At 39.3% G+C, this 18,132-nt stretch overlaps 1 non-coding gene across 1 annotated transcript; it reads left to right on the top strand.

Moving 5' to 3' along the window:
- Positions 1-15,372: 15,372 nt before the first annotated feature.
- Positions 15,373-15,443, top strand: Trnag-gcc (transfer RNA glycine (anticodon GCC)). Its single transcript has one exon. It is a non-coding gene; the product is annotated as a tRNA-Gly (tRNA).
- The last annotated feature ends 2,689 nt before the right edge of the window (positions 15,444-18,132 follow it).

The following is an 18,132-nucleotide window of genomic DNA, read 5'->3' as shown; positions in this document are numbered from 1 at the left end:
GAAAAAATTATTTTGTGTGAAATAGCTGTTTAACAGATATATATACCATTTGCCAATAGGGTATCAACATAATATCACCAAATTCGATGCCTATGACAACTAAAACTTAATATTTCTATTCAACCCTTTCTTGTGTCTATTGACCCCGTTTTAAGGATATGGAGAAAACAGGTAGTTTTCTTTGATTTTCTCTGAATTGGGTAGGTAAAAATTTATTTCACAAATGCAAAATTGAAGAACTAACCAAGACTCAAAATGATATCAAAATTTTTACTTTTATCATTTGGATTATTGGCGAAAATCGTCCTTGAAGTTGAAAATCGTGTCTTTTCACCCCGTTTTACGGATCTACCTTATTAAAACCGAAAACACTTAATTAATAACAAAATTAGAACAAAATTTAACCAAACATTTATATTTCTCTTAGAGCATTTAGTTGATTTAGTAACTGGAGACAGTCATCGCTGTCATTTTCTTTACGAAACATCAGTCTGCCAATATTTGCGGGGGAGGGGACGTCAATTGTAAGTATTGCTATTTCTACATGATTTGTACGTAACGTACAAATAGCTATGTCAGTCCATACAAAAGTTTGCACAATATGTGCAAGTTTTTCGGCAGAGGGGTAAACTCTTAAAGGCGACTCCAGTTATTAAATGTTCTAAGATATTTCCTTACTTTTTAATTCGTTTTTTGTTTATGAGTTTTATGACAATGGATTATCTGACCCAGGTACACAAAAACGGTTTTTATCGACCATGTTTTCATGTATTTATTACAAACATGTTAGGAGGGCAGTATTGTCAACTCATGGTAAATTGCGAAAAATACAATATATCGTTAGCACAAAGCTTTTAACAATACGCTCAGCTGTGTATGTTTTAAAGCTATATTAATGACATTGGATAACAATGTTACTGTTCTATTCGGGGAAGCGTTATCCATATTGAAGGGAATTAGTCTTGTCATTTTCATGGGGAGAAAATAATAGGTAAAATACCTACACATTACAGAATATTTAGAAAAAATCGGAAGTAGATTTTGGTGGTTATGAGCATATTCACTATATTCAGCTTAACATGAATGCTTTTTGAAATCAACTTTCAATTCAATTTATTATTTATAATATAATAATAATTTTACACGTTATAATTTTAGTTATTTTATAACTTATAAAATAACTAAAATAATAACACTAAATAGACTAATCTTCCGAAATTTTAGTAGATAATTCCCCTTTGTTTCACGCGTAGTTACTGAAAGCGACACCATATTATTATTTATTTATTATTTTATTTACCTATATATGAGCCCAGATTGTCTAAAGGCCTGCCCCTCCCTTCCCACGTACCCCGGTCTTGACCCGTCTTCATGAATATATCAAAATAAAAAACAACGGGTTGCACTCCGGAAGTGCCGGCAGAAGTGAAAACTCAATGACATTGTGTTTTTCGATCAGGTCACGTGTCTTACGAAGCGTCTCACGTCTTACGCTGTCGCGAGTTTAACATATTTTCCCTATCACAAAAGTGCACAGCGCCGCTAAAGAAGTTTTCATTTCAAAAATCTTACTCTAAATTAAATACCTACGTGTAGGTATGAAAGGTGAACTGCCCGATACTCGATATCCCTGCCCGCAGCCTCAATCAATCAGCGGCTTACCCTCCCCATATTGGAGATACCCATTAATCCGTTCGGCTCCTCTATTTGTTACATAAGATTAAAATCTTACCACTATACACTATTGGTGGACTGCGAAACAGGAAGTTTGGTGGCGTCTTAGGAGCCAATGTAACTATTAACTGTTTTAAGAATGAATAAAACATATACTTTCTTAAATAAATGCCGGATACATTTTTGCGGGACGGGGCTAAGCGGAGCTCATGTGCAAGTATAAATTTTACCTAAAATCTATAGTCTGTACCTTTAGGTATTTAAATAAATGTAAACAAAATCTACCCTCAAATGGCTCCTTAAGCCAGTTGAGGGTAGATGAAAACATTACAATACATGATCAAATAATGTAGGTTAAAGTCAGATCCAGGCAGATTTGGTTGGTTAGCCAATAAATGTTATAACTAACTACCCGAAAAAGTACAAATTATTTGTGTACTTTTATTTAAATACCTAAAAAAACAGAAGAATAAAAATTCGAATATCCATGCAAACACCAACCATTGGCAGCCATAGCAACCTATAATACAGCTAGGACCTGGGATATCCCCAATCCAGTACATCTGCCCGCTCACACGGGGTGAGACTATGGCTAATCCGCTGCAGCGAACACCCACGCCACTTACCGCAAAGTCCTAACTACCCTTTAACACCATTCGACATAAACCCTTTAGCACCGAATGTGTCTTGCACTCTCGTCTATTATGCAAGCCCTTTTAAGGGGACTTAGACTTTGCTTACGAAATTAACGCGCAGTCTTAGTCTTAGTAGATCTTTGAAGAAATCTCAGACGTGGAGACAAGCTGAGATTAAACTAAGTTAAAGCCTTAAGATAAATATTAACTATTCGAAAGTCGCTGAAAGCATGGATATTCGTTGAAAACAAAAGATATTTAGCGAGTTGTCTAAGATTAGTAAGAACAGAGTACTTTTGAATATGTAGGTATCCAAGTTGATACCATAATTAAGAATTAGAGGGGTAATATAAACTAAAACAGTCAAAAGTCAATTGTATCAATCAAAATCAAATTAGCATAAGTTTTAAATTAAAAAATATCTTATTATCTTATCTTATCTTATAGTCAACGACATCTAGTGTCACTTAGTCATAAATCTTAACGACTAACCCCCTTATTCATAAACGTCTACTAAAGTTGACAAGCCGATAATAATCGTATGTCCCTTTCCGACGTATCATTTGGTATGATGGAAAGGGACAAACGATTATTATCGGCTTGTCAACTTTAGTAGACGAACTTTAGTAGAAGGGGGTAAGTTCTTAACAACACAAGAAATTACCTATCTGATTTGTAAAACTTTTCGACAAAAAACAAAAGCAGCCAAAACATTCCCACAAATGCTCTAAAATTTTACTCGTTCATTTACCTTAAGGGAAACCGGAAACCTCACACAATTCAATACAGTCAATACACACAAAGCGACGCTCACAATCAGAGCTTGCCTGAAAAGCGTCTGTCTGTCTGAAAAGGCACCCTGAATACCCGCACCTCAATAGCGATTTAACACTTCCCTTAATGGTGTATAGTTTTTAACAGAGCACGGTATATAAAAATGAAAGGCTTTAATCAGTAACAAGTTGCGTATGCTGGGTTACGTGGCTCGTACTGACAAAGATAACTGATCTCTTTTATCCTAGTTTCATTGAGAATGTTGAATAAATCCTACTTTGATGCGAGCGCTTGAAGCTTTTTTATTTACAGCCAGCCAATTTTAAAATTTTGTTCAGTCAACGTGTAACCGTTCGTTTTACTATTGAGCGTAAATAAATTAATAATTAGCCTATTGAAAATTTACGGGCAGATTCGCACTGTGGGTATAATGGGCGACTTCACGTTGAATAATGTATAACTGTTGAGTATTACAGTACTTACATGTAAGTTTATAACTACTTCCATATAAACTTTTGAATAATTCCTTTAGTTATTCCTTTACTTATCCTTTATTTATAATATTCATGAATATTAAGCACTATCTCGCACAATTCATAACACAAGCCAGTTGGTAAGTTCAGAAACAGTGCCTTGTCCAACAATATTAGTTAAATACACCCCAGAGAGCGAGCTAAAGCGACACGGCACTAAATTACTACCAGCTATCGCACCAGAGTTACTGGAGCGGTATTCGAAATTTAAAAGTTGATCTTTTAGGTTGATTTCATGTTGACCTTTTGACCTTTGGCGTTACCAATTATAAGTAGTTAATAGATGGGTATCATTGTTGAATTATGGAAAGAGGTCACATAAAACCAGTCGTGTAAGTATATAGGTACCTTAGTAAATAAAGAAGTTCTAAAGACAGTCAAAACACGCAAGCTACAGTACCTTGGTCATATCATGCGACACGAGAAATATGAACTCCCTCGACTCATTATACAAGGAAAGATCCACGGGAAAAGATCATCCGGACGAAGACTCATGGCTCAAAAATCTCCGAACATGGTTCAAACAGAGCACACGCTTATTATTCCGCGCAGCTGTGTCTAATACTGTGTCTGTGTCTCATGATAGCCGACCTCCGGTAGGAGATGGCATTGGAAGAAGAAGAAGTAGTAGGTACGGAACCTACTTATGCATATAGACCTGCTAATGCTCTTTCTAACAAAGAAGTTAAGTACAAGTTGATTGTACCTAATCCTTGGTATGGTATAATGATAACGCCTGATCCTCCCTATAACTGGCAGTGCATTAGATTATAAACTTGCGTGTCGGGGCTCGGTATATTAACACTAACACCACCAATTTGTTACTCACTTCATGATTTATGTGGCGATGGGCAGAAACCCTACACTTGTACCTAATAATTACTAGGTATAATACCTTTTACCAACCACCTATCGATCGACTTTTTCAAGGGTACTATTTTATCTGGGTTCCGTCTATTTGGCATAACTTCCGTGACCCGAAACGCATCTGGCATAACCTATTTGGCAGAAATATTTTTCGACGAATGTTAAATTTGCAGATAGCTTCAGTTTGTATAATATGCAATAGCCCGAATGTTTCCAAGTCCGAATCTTAAATAGACTACTACTATCATGGCTGAATTTTGATACGAATAATTTTATTTTGCATTTGTTTAAATGTCCGAAATGTGATTTTCATAATCTGTTTAGCATAATAGGATTTAGGCGAATATTTACATCGAAGAAAACGTATTTAGATTCTTTCTATTTGGTATAACTTGTATGACCTAAAACCCATCTGTCATAAGCTACATTTGGCAGAATGTTTTTCGACGAATGTTAAAATTAAAGAAAGCGTCAGATTGTATAAAATCCAAGTCTAATTTATATTTAACAATGCATAAAACACCTAAATATGTAGCTGACTGACTCATTAACGCAGAGCCGTAACTAAAAGCTCTGCCTACCGTTATAATTCGTAAAAAAAAACATTATTATTGTATTGTAACTTTGGGTGGGAACATATTATTGGCATTTTGGATGTATACATATTTTAGCTCACAAAACAAACGAAAACAAACTGTTGCCAGAAAAGTGGGTTAGGTTAGGTTAAAACTGCGTCCCCCAAGAAAACGAACTGTTGTCTGAAAAGTGGGTTAGGTTAGGTTAGAACTGCAACCCCCAAGAAAACGAACTGTTGCCTGAAAAGTGGGTTAGGTTAGGTTAGAACTGCGACCCCACGAAAACGAACTGTTGCCTGAAAAGTGGGTTAGGTTAGATTAGAACTACGACCCCACGAAAACAAACTGTTGCCAGAAAAGTGGGTTAGGTTAGGTTAGAACTGCGACCCCACGAAAACAAACTGTTGCCAGAAAAGTGGGTTAGGCTAGGTTAGAACTGCGACCCCACGAAAACAAACTGTTGCCTGAAAAGTGGGTTAGGTTAGGTTAGAACTGTGACCCCACGAAAACAAACTGTTGCCAGAAAAGTGGGTTAGGTTAGGTTAGAACTGCGACCCCACGAATAAAAACTGTTGCCAGAAAAGTGGGTTAGGTTAGGTTAGAACTGCGACCCCACGAAAACAAACTGTTGTCTGAAAAGTGGGTTAGGTTAGGTTAGAACTGCGACCCCACGAAAACAAACTGTTGCCTGAAAAGTGGGTTAGGTTAGGTTAAAACTGCGTCCCCCAAGAAATCGAACTGTTGTCTGAAAACTGGGTTAGGTTAGGTTAGAACTGCGGCCCCCAAGAAAACGAACTGTTGCCAGAAAAGTGGGTTAGGTTAGGTTAGAACAACTGCGACCCCACGAAAACGAACTGTTGCCTGAAAAGTGGGTTAGGTTAGGTTAGAACAGCGACCCCACGAAAAAAAACTGTTGCCAGAAAAGTGGGTTAGGTTAGGTTAGAACTGCGACCCCACGAAAACAAACTGTTGTCTGAAAAGTGGGTTAGGTTAGGTTAGAACTGCGACCCCACGAAAACAAACTGTTGCCTGAAAAGTGGGTTAGGTTAGGTTAGAACTGCGACCCCACGAAAACAAACTGTTGCCAGAAAAGTGGGTAAAGTTAGGTTAGAACTGCGACCCCACGAAAACAAACTGTTGCCAGAAATGAAATTATGAGAAAATAATAGTTGCGAATTGGGAAAAATTTGGCGAATTAATTTCCGCCAAAAAATATTCGGCCTACAACATATATGATTCTTCCAAGTATGCAAAACATTTCTATGCCATAAGATTTTATGCTTGTAGTACTTTATGCTTAATGGCGAATTATGCAAAAACAAATTATTACAAATAAAATTATGCGAAAAGAAACAGATACCAGGTCTCGATTCGGACATTAAATTTATGCCAAAAGATACTTCGATCAATAAAAATTATGCGTAGAGTATGTATGCGCAACAATCCAGTACCAAGTGAGTTTATGCTAACAGTATGTTATGCTTAAAGGTATTATGCACAATAGAATTATTACAAAAAAAAATATGCCAAAGATAGGGGAACCATTTTATCTAACAAACTGTGCCACTATACTGGCAAATAATCGCAATAAAATGTGATAAAATATATGAAAAATAAGTTGTACCATGAATACAGCGTATTAAGAGCGCTCTTACAAGAAAAGTCGAAATAATGCAAAATTGATGATACTAGTCGACGAAATTCAGGACTTTGCGCTCATTATTAGAAACAATGAGTACGTGTTCCAGTAAAAGCGTCTTCTTATCTTTATAAATATCGTTGTAAATATTAGAAAAAGGACTTATTAAATTAGTAATGATTTTTTTTCTGATGGTCGTTTCCGAAAAACCCCGTGAAGCACTGAATGGCGAGCTCTTATTTGGAAATGTTGAGAATTTTACTCTGCTAAACCTGGCTATTTTGTATTACTAATACCCTGTACTTTAGGCATATCAAACTATATTTTTCCTACATACCTTTGAGAAAGAGAAAATCAAAGTAAAACGAACTCGATTTTCTCTCCGAAACAAGTGTCAATTCCTACGAAAATCTACTTAATATCGAAGTCATTTTCATACTCAAGCAATCTGCAACGTTTGCTTATACTGTTGGTATACATTAGTGTTTATGAAATTCTACTATAATTTTTTGGCAATTTTTTGAAAACTACTCTATATTACCGATGACGCGCGCTGCGCCAGCTCAGTGCCGCGGCAGAGCTTGTAGAGGCAGGACGTGTGTCGGTCGGCTCCGCACATTTTCAACGGCGACGACGAGGTTTTTTATCATTGTGTGCGGCGGGCGCCGTGTAAAACGCTATACTGTGTGCGTGTAAACCGCAACGAGAGACTTTGATCCTAGCACCGTTTTTATAGTATTATAATTTATAATGGTACAGTTTAATAAACTACCGGACAGGATTAAAAATATTTGAAACGACCTGACATTCTATATGTATTTATTAGACTCAAGATAGTTTGACTCAGGGTCTGATGATGGAGCCGGAAGGTGGTCACCGGTATCAATCAACCATGCAACTAAACCACTTCGTGTTTAGGCTCGTTTTATTCATCTCAACAAGATCTTTGACACAAGATAGTACTCAGGGTCTGATGATGGAGCCGGAAGGTGGTCACCGGTACCAATCAACCATGCAACTAAACCACTTCGTGTTTGGGCTCGTTTGATTCGGCTCAACAAGATCTTTGACTTAAGATAGTACTCAGGGTCTGATGATGGAGCCGGAAGGTGGTCACCAGTACCAATCAACAATGCAACTAAACCACTTCGTGTTTAGGCTCGTTTTATTCGTCTCAACAAGATCTTTGACTTAAGATAGTACTCAGGGTCTGATGATGGAGCCGGAAGGTGGTCACCGGTACCAATCAACCATGCAACTAAACCACTTCGTGTTTGGGCTCGTTTGATTCGTCTCAACAAGATCTTTGGCACAAGATAATACTCAGGGTCTGATGATGGAGCCGGAAGGTGGTCACCGGTACCAATCAACCATGCAACTAAGCCACTTCGTGTTTAGGCTCGTTTGATTCGTCTCAACAAGATCTTTGACACAAGATAGTACTCAGGGTCTGATGATGGAGCCGGCAGGTGGTCACCGGTACCAATCAACCATGCCACTAAACCACTTCGTGTTTAGGCTCGTTTGATTCGTCTCAACAAGATCTTTGACACAAGTTAGTACTCAGGGTCTGATGATGGAGCTGGACTGTGGCCACGGGTACCAGTCTACCATGTAACTGAACCACTTCGTGTTAGGGCTCGTTTTATTTGTCGCAACAAGATCTTTGACTTAAGATAGTACTCAGGGTCTGATGATGGAGCCGGAAGGTGGTCACCGGTACCAATCAACCATGCAACTAAACCACTTCGTTTTTGGGCTCGTTTGATTCGTCTCAACAAGATCTTTGGCACAAGATAATACTCAGGGTCTGATGATGGAGCCGGAAGGTGGTCACCGGTACCAATCAACCATGCAACTAAGCCACTTCGTGTTTAGGCTCGTTTGATTCGTCTCAACAAGATCTTTGACACAAGATAGTACTCAGGGTCTGATGATGGAGCCGGCAGGTGGTCACCGGTACCAATCAACCATGCCACTAAACCACTTCGTGTTTAGGCTCGTTTTATTCGTTTCTATAAGATCTTTGACACAAGATAGTACTCAGGGTCTGATGTTGGAGCCGGAAGGTGGTCACCGGTACCAATCAACCATGCAACTAAACCACTTCGTGTTTAGGCTCGTTTGATTCGTCTCAACAAGATCTTTGACACAAGTTAGTACTCAGAGTCTGATGATGGAGCTGGACTGTGGCCACGGGTACCAGTCTACCATGTAACTGAACCACTTCGTGTTTGGGCTCGTTTGATTTGTCGCAACAAGATCTTTGACACAAGGTAGTACTGAGGGTCTGATGATGGATCCGGAAGGTGGTCACCGGTACCAATCAACCATGCAACTAAACCACTTCGTGTTTGGCTTCGTTCGATTCGTCGCAACAAGATCTTTGACACAAGTTAGTACTCAGGGTCTGATGATGGAGCTGGACTGTGGCCACGGGTACCAGTCTACCATGTAACTGAACCACTTCGTGTTTGGGCTCGTTTGATTCGTCGCAATAAGATGTTTGACACAAGATACTACTCAGGGTCTGATGATGGAGCTGATGATGATAGACAGGTACCCGTCGCCACCTTCGCGCTCCATCATCAGACCCTGAGTACTACCTTGTGTCAAAGATCTTGTTGAGATGAATAAAACGTGCCTAAACACGAAATGGTTTAGTTGCATGGTTGATTGGTACCGGTGACCACCTTCCGGCTCCAACATCAGACCTTGAGTACTATCTTGTGTCAAAGATCTTGTTGAAACGAATAAAACGAGCCTAAACACGAAGTGGTTTAGTTGCATGGTTGATTGGTACCGGTGACCACCTTCCAGCTCCATCATCAGACTCTGAGTATCACCTAGTGTCAAAGATCTTGTTGAGACGAATCAAACGATCCTAAACACGATGTGGTTTAGTTGCATGGTTGATTGGTAATGGTACCTTCCAGCTCCATCATCAGACCCTGAGTACTGTCTTGTGTCAAAGATCTTGTTGAGACGAATCAAACGAGCCCAAACACGAAGTTGTTTAGTTACATGATAGACTGGTACCCGTGGCCACCTTCCAGCTCCATCATCAGACCCTGTGTATCTTCAGTGTCAAAGATCTTGTTGAGACGAATCAAACGAGCCCAATCATGTTACTACATGGTTGATTGGTATCCGTGACCACCTTAATCATCATCAGATCCTCAGTACCAGTTCGTTTTTAAACCCTCGTTGATACAAACTTTACAACCGATAGGTACCAAATGCAATGACGAAACATGTAAATAAGCGAGTAGGTACCTATAATTTCTTTCGAGTAATATACCTTCATATATTAGGGGGGGGGGGGGTCAAAAATCGTCAAAAATAGATGACGTAATTTATGAACAGCCCCTATGTACATTTGCACTGCATTTAGTATTTTCGTACTTACCAAATAACAGTTTTAGACCTTTAAAAGTTAAGTACAGTTAGTGTTGTTATGGTTGATTTCAATATGCTTCGCGAAGGATCAAGAATGTTTAATCCATCATTGTAGTGCGAGTGTGGTAGAAGGGATCGGCGTACTGAGGTCGCACGGCCTGCCGCAGCGCGTAAAATACCTAAACTCGCTCAACGCCGAAATGTAATAGCGCTCTTAAACGGGAAACTGTATTAAAAGTAATTGTATTAAGAGCGCTATTACATTTCGGCGTTGAGCGAGTTTAGGTATTTTACGCGCTGCGGCAGGCCGTGCGAGCTCAGTATGCCGATCCCTTCTACCACACTCGCACTACAATGATGGATTAAACATTCTTGATCCTTCGCGAAGCATATTGAAATCAACCATAACAACACTAACTGTACTTAACTTTTAAAGTTCTAAAACTGTTATTTGGTAAGTACGAAAATACTAAATGCAGTGCAAATGTACATAGGGGCTGTTCATAAATTACGTCATCTATTTTTGACGATTTTTGACCTTCCCCACCCCTCAAATCATCCAAAAATCAAGCTTCGGATGAATCTGTTTCCTCCTACGTCATGTTACCATCATCCGATGTCCAGACCCCCCCCCACTCCTCCCATTTGAAACGACGTAATTTATGAATAGCCCCATACTCGTACTTATGAAGGTATATTACTCGAAAGAAATTATAGGTACCTACTCGCTTATTTACATGTTTCGTCATTGCATTTGGTACCTATAGGTTGTAAAGTTTGTATCAACGAGGGTTTAAAAACGAACTGGTACTGAGGATCTGATGATGATTAAGGTGGTCACGGATACCAATCAACCATGTAGTAACATGATTAGGCTCGTTTGATTCGTCTCAACAAGATCTTTGACACTGAAGATACACAGGGTCTGATGATGGAGCTGGAAGGTGGCCACGGGTACCAGTCTATCATGTAACTAAACAACTTCGTGTTTGGGCTCGTTTGATTCGTCTCAACAAGATCTTTGACACTAGGTGATACTCAGAGTCTGATGATGGAGCTGGAAGGTGGTCACCGGTACCAATCAACCATGCAACTAAACCACTTCGTGTTTAGGCTCGTTTTATTCGTTTCAACAAGATCTTTGACACAAGATAGTACTCAGGGTCTGATGTTGGAGCCGGAAGGTGGTCACCGGTACCAATCAACCATGCAACTAAACCACTTCGTGTTTAGGCACGTTTTATTCATCTCAACAAGATCTTTGACACAAGGTAGTACTCAGGGTCTGATGATGGAGCGCGAAGGTGGCGACGGGTACCTGTCTATCATCATCAGCTCCATCATCAGACCCTGAGTAGTATCTTGTGTCAAACATCTTATTGCGACGAATCAAACGAGCCCAAACACGAAGTAGTTCAGTTACATGGTAGACTGGTACCCGTGGCCACAGTCCAGCTCCATCATCAGACTCTGAGTACTAACTTGTGTCAAAGATCTTGTTGCGACGAATCGAACGAAGCCAAACACGAAGTGGTTTAGTTGCATGGTTGATTGGTACCGGTGACCACCTTCCGGATCCATCATCAGACCCTCAGTACTACCTTGTGTCAAACATCTTGTTGCGACAAATCGAACGAAGCCAAACACGAAGTGGTTTAGTTGCATGGTTGATTGGTACCGGTCACCACCTTCCGGATTCATCATCAGACCCTCAGTACTACCTTGTGTCAAAGATCTTGTTGCGACAAATCAAACGAGCCCAAACACGAAGTGGTTCAGTTGGGTCTCTATTGGTTCCCATAATTTTTTTGTTCCGATTTATTCAGTCCATAACGTTTTCCATCATAATTTTTATTAGTCATATTGTCAATAGTCATAAATTTTAACAATATAAATTGCAGTTCCGATTTTTGCAGGTCACTATTATTGTTAGTCATAAAATTTGTTACTCATAATATTCAAAGTCCAGAAGGTATACCACTACATAATATTGAAGGCAATAAACTTGCTTACAATAATCGTTGTAAGGTCTTTTATTGCAGGTTATAATGATAAGTAGGGGATCTATTGAATTCTCTAAATTTTAAGTTCCGATTTTTTTTAGACCATATCGTTTTCCATCACAATTTTTATTAGTCATATTGTCAATAGTTATAAAATTAAACAAAACAAATTGCATGCTTGTCTACCTACCTGGGGATTTTTTTTATTTGGCTTACTGATTTCCCCTCCATTTCTTATTTTTCATGTAGTTTATTAAGCCATTTCATCCCGCCAACGAGTCGACGGAGCCCCGCTTCGCGGGGCTCCTATTTCCGCTCTGAGGGACACAAGGTAACTAACGAACCTACCTGAGGAATCAGATGTTTTATTGTTTGGTTTACTGATTTCCCGCCATTTCTTATTTTTCATGTAGTTTATTAAGCCATTTCATCCAGCCAACGAGTCGACGGAGCCCCGCTTAGCGGGGCTCCTATTTCCGCTCTAAGGGACACAAGGTAACTAACGAACCTACCTGAGGAAACAGATTTCATTTTTCTTTATATGAAGGATGTCATTAAAATGGCCCTTTGTTTGACATAATTATTGAAAGTCATAATGTTTAATATTATATCCTCTAATATCCTAAATATTAGAATATTAGAGGATATCATTTTATGACTATCGAAATTCGAAACAGTAAGTTTATGGGAAACAAAGAGACGACATTAAAACGATATGATTAACGACCATTAGTCCGATAAAATATATGCCTTAAAATATTTCTTAATAATTATTGATATACCTTTGAATGTTATACTCAAAAATTTTATAACTTTTGTGATTATAGCGTTTACTATTATAGATGTTTAACATTAGAACTATGAAACGTTATACTTAACAAAAATTATGACTATTGATGTTTATGTCCATAAATTATATGGATATCAATTTCTGACTATCGAAATTCGAAACAATAAGTTTATGGGAAACAAAGGGATCCCGGTTCAGTTACATGGTAGACTGGTACCCGTGGCCACCTTCCAGCTCCATCATCAGATCCTGAGTACTATCTTGTGTCCAAGGTCTTGTTGAGACGAATCAAACGAGCCTAAACACGAAGTGGTTTAGTTGCATGGTTGATTGGTACCGGTGACCACCTTCCGGCTCCAACATCAGACCCTGAGTACTATCTTGTGTCAAAGATCTTATAGAAACGAATAAAACGAGCCTAAACACGAAGTGGTTTAGTGGCATGGTTGATTGGTACCGGTGACCACCTGCCGGCTCCATCATCAGACCCCTCAGGGTACTCATACTATCTTGTGTCAAAGATCTTGTTGAGACGAATCAAACGAGCCTAAACACGAAGTGGTTTAGTTGCATGGTTGATTGGTACCGGTGACCACCTTCCGGCTCCATCATCAGACCCTGAGTATTATCTTGTGCCAAAGATCTTGTTGAGACGAATCAAACGAGCCCAAACACGAAGTGGTTTAGTTGCATGGTTGATTGGTACCGGTGACCACCTTCCGGCTCCATCATCAGACCCTGAGTACTATCTTAAGTCAAAGATCTTGTTGAGACGAATAAAATGAGCCTAAACACGAAGTGGTTTAGTTGCATTGTTGATTGGTACTGGTGACCACCTTCCGGCTCCATCATCAGACCCTGAGTACTATCTTAAGTCAAAGATCTTGTTGAGCCGAATCAAACGAGCCCAAACACGAAGTGGTTTAGTTGCATGGTTGATTGGTACCGGTGACCACCTTCCGGCTCCATCATCAGACCCTGAGTACTATCTTGTGTCAAAGATCTTGTTGAGATGAATAAAACGAGCCTAAACACGAAGTGGTTTAGTTGCATGGTTGATTGGTACCGGTGACCACCTTCCGGCTCCATCATCAGACCCTGAGTACTATCTTGAGTCAAATAAATACATATAGAATGTCAGGTCGTTTCAAATATTTTTAATCCTGTCCGGTAGTTTATTAAACTGTACCATTATAAATTATAATACTATAAAAACAGTGCTAGGATCAAAGTCTCTCGTTGCGGTTTACACGCACACAGTATAGCGTTTTACACGGCGCCCGCCGCACACAATGATAAAAAACCTCGTCGTCGCCGTTGAAAATGTGCGGAGCCGACCGACACACGTCCTGCCTCTACAAGCTCTGCCGCGGCACTGAGCTGGCGCAGCGCGCGTCATCGGTAATATAGAGTAGTTTTCAAAAAATTGCCAAAAAATTATAGTAGAATTTCATAAACACTAATGTATACCAACAGTATAAGCAAACGTTGCAGATTGCTTGAGTATGAAAATGACTTCGATATTAAGTAGATTTTCGTAGGAATTGACACTTGTTTCGGAGAGAAAATCGAGTTCGTTTTACTTTGATTTTCTCTTTCTCAAAGGTATGTAGGAAAAATATAGTTTGATATGCCTAAAGTACAGGGTATTAGTAATACAAAATAGCCAGGTTTAGCAGAGTAAAATTCTCAACATTTCCAAATAAGAGCTCGCCATTCAGTGCTTCACGGGGTTTTTCGGAAACGACCATCAGAAAAAAAATCATTACTAATTTAATAAGTCCTTTTTCTAATATTTACAACGATATTTATAAAGATAAGAAGACGCTTTTACTGGAACAAGTACTCATTGTTTCTAATAATGAGCGCAAAGTCCTGAATTTCGTCGACTAGTATCATCAATTTTGCATTATTTCGACTTTTCTTGTAAGAGCGCTCTTAAGCACACAGGTTCTACTGTGTCGTCTTATGCACCGTCGAGGACAGGGTTAACACGTTCGCTGCGCCAACGGGTCGATTCGGCCCGATGCAATATGTTTTAACTGCGTTATGACGAAGGTGTTAAGCTAGTCACCAGCTCATGACCTCACCAGTAAGCACTAACAAAATGTATACTTACGTCAAGGAACACATACCTACATCATCGCAGCCGTTATCTCGTCTCCATTGGCTGCATTAGCACGCGCTTCCTGATCCGGCCGGCATATCTCTTCCGGAGATAGCTTGTGTGCTCACTTACTGTCAACGGGTTAGTTATTTGTACTTTGGTATATACGTAAAACAGCAGAAGTTGCTAGAATCAGTCTAAGCTAGCTTTGTACCGACTTGAATAGGACAAAGTGAGGGAGAGTCATTATACATCAATCATCATATTTTCATAGGGATAAAATATAAAAATAATTGAGGAAAGTTTTGTAATAATGGGAATCAAAGATAGGCCATCACAAGAACACTAAAAGGTTAATTTCGCTTATACCCATGTAGCATCGGTGGTTCAGTGGTAGAATGCTCGCCTGCCACGCGGGCGGCCCGGGTTCGATTCCCGGCCGATGCATAATCTTTTTGTATTTTATTATTGCTTTTATTTTGGCGCACTATTTACATTTGTACCATAAACATTCTTTTTCTCATTCAAATATCTCTGTTATCTCATCAAGTTATCATATCTAACATGGAATTGGAAACGACCGAATACCGAAAAATCAAGCAGCCTGGAACAAATAAAGGCATTCTATTGTTATTATTCATTGATAATCACCCAACATTGTACTCCAAGCTTATTCATGTAGCACAATAATTCAATTTGATCCAAACAATACAGTTTCCTTCGGCCGTATCTCTGAACTTGCTGCTACTCACTTCAGTGATTCAAGCGCCTGCGTGTTTGAAATAGCAAAGTTCACTCAGTTAGAGGCACATTGCTCATCGAAAATAGTAAATTGGCGATTTTGAATGGTGGAATGGTTTTTATTTCACGCCGTGATGCGAAAAATGTAACTAGCCATTGGAAATACGATTTTACAGTTAATGGTTTTGTGGAAAAATGTTACATTGGGTATTTCTTTTAGTTCGTGATAAAGAATTTGTGAAAAGGTATAGTACAGTATTAAATTCTTTTTTTAGGTACCTATAATGCGTTGCTTCAGGAAACGGCAAAAAGGTCGTTTCATCGAGAAATTGATATTGAATTTGACATTTGCGGCAGTAATGTCGCGTTGCAATACTGCTATATGCTGGTTTGCTGGTGTACCTAGTCTGAAGTATTGCCTCCCTGTCACACTTACGTACAAATTTACAAGTGCGACAGAGAGGCAACACGTCGAACGTCATTCGCGGTAGGCCCTTACGAACGATAACTTAATTAAGCAGCTAGCCTTCGTCTGTGTTTGCTTCTCGCTAAATACGAAATGAGAATTTTTCTTCTGTAAGTACATATTTATACTCCACACATGACCGTGTCCGTCCTGCTTATTATTAAATCTCCGATATAATTCGTTTACGGGCCCGCAATCCGTTCGTTATTGTAGCGGGAAGCTCCGCAAATCTTCACGGCGAGGGTTTTAATTAAAAATATGTCAGGGATTAGGGGAGGGTGCTGGAGCTTGCGAGTGCAGCAAATTAGGTGCAGGATGCCCTGATGTTTAATATGTGATATAATAATATTGTTATTATAGGTACTGTGGGGTAGAGTTTTAAAGTGTCAGCGTTCTGTTTGCATCGCAAAAACATGATATCTTACTAGTTGGTTAAGCGTTTCTAATGAAAACCAATCTCTTTCTGATCTCTTTATTTATCGAGATTAAAAATCGAGATCCGGATAGGCTAGGATACTCCTATATATGCATCTTCTTCTAGTCGTTATTATTTACCTTCAGATGAAAGATTCTGGACAAATAGGGGAAGTAGGGGACCATTGGGCAGTCGGGAGGCTCGGGCACCCCCTTGTAAATCAGGACTTATTACAAGGGGGTGCCCGAGCCTCCCGACTGCCCAATGGTCCCCTACCTCCCCTACGTCCTTATTTTCCATAAATATCTAAATCTTAGGAGACACGACCCAAGCTTGCCAGACCCTATCATTGACAAATTTCCTTTATTTAAAATATAATAATATCGCTTGCAGTTTCTGTCGAGTACAAAATTAATTAAGTGCAAAGTTACCCTGGTCCTAGCTTCCACTAATCTAATCCCCATCGATAACTCCCGTCTGGCGGCCATTGATAATATTAATAATATACGACCACAAACTTATCCGTTCTGCATCACTGTTCACAAACATCTTGTCTAGTATAATTTGAGCTTTAAATGGGTAATAGCTATACGTAATTGGAGACCAGTTTACCCTGGCCATTGCACAAGCATTGTTTATGGGTATCATTCGGATTACTTGCAGAGGACGAGAGAGATCGAGAATATAAGAGAAACACTAACACTTGTAGGGAAAATATACAGTTAGAGATACAGAAGGATGTTAAATGTAAAAACTAAATTACCTAAGTGATCATACTCAGAATAAAACGAATGCATAAATAAAATTAACTTAAAATACATAGCTACGTAGAAAGACTTTCCTCATACGGTCATCTTGCCCCGTGCAAAATAAACCTATGTTTTTCTTATATATGAGGCACTGTTATCCCGCAGCCACACTTAGGTATACAGACGATGTGGTGGAATATCTTCACAAGAAGACCCGTTACGAGTTGAAAGTGTTTCATCTGCGATCGCGTCATTACGTGCACTTCAGCTCGTTTGTGGTGCGCGTGCCGCGGCCGCTGCTGGAAGCCATCGCGAGCACGGACTTCTGGCGGAAGGGTGTGATATTTCGCCGTTTCCGTGGGAATCTGCCGAATCCCACACTAGAGCCGCAACAGAAAACTGCGTCACGAAAATGTTTTTTTTTAGTATTTAAGATTTTTATTATTGTATATATATGTTAGTTTGTAAGTTATGTATCTATGGGCCTTAGTTGCCTCAAAATAAATGCTTTGATTGATTGATTGTTACATATTACTTATTTACCTTAGACTGGTTTCCGAGTCTGAGTTCACGCTACTAAATGAGAATAACACAGCCTGTCTTTGTAGGAACATCGCTTTTTGCTTAGACTGATATGAATGTTTATTACATTATACATTATCTAAAACCTATCTGTGACGATCTACCATAATAACCTTTATGTCCTTGGAATATGATGCAGGATTATAGGTACTTTTGCTAAGTTTGAGACGCCAGTGGCGCCAT

This window comes from Cydia splendana, chromosome 12 (assembly GCF_910591565.1).
Source record: "Cydia splendana chromosome 12, ilCydSple1.2, whole genome shotgun sequence".
Lineage (NCBI taxonomy): Eukaryota > Metazoa > Arthropoda > Insecta > Lepidoptera > Tortricidae > Cydia > Cydia splendana.
The sequence above is the reverse complement of the archived record's forward strand: the minus strand, read 5'-3'. Positions and strand labels throughout refer to the sequence as shown.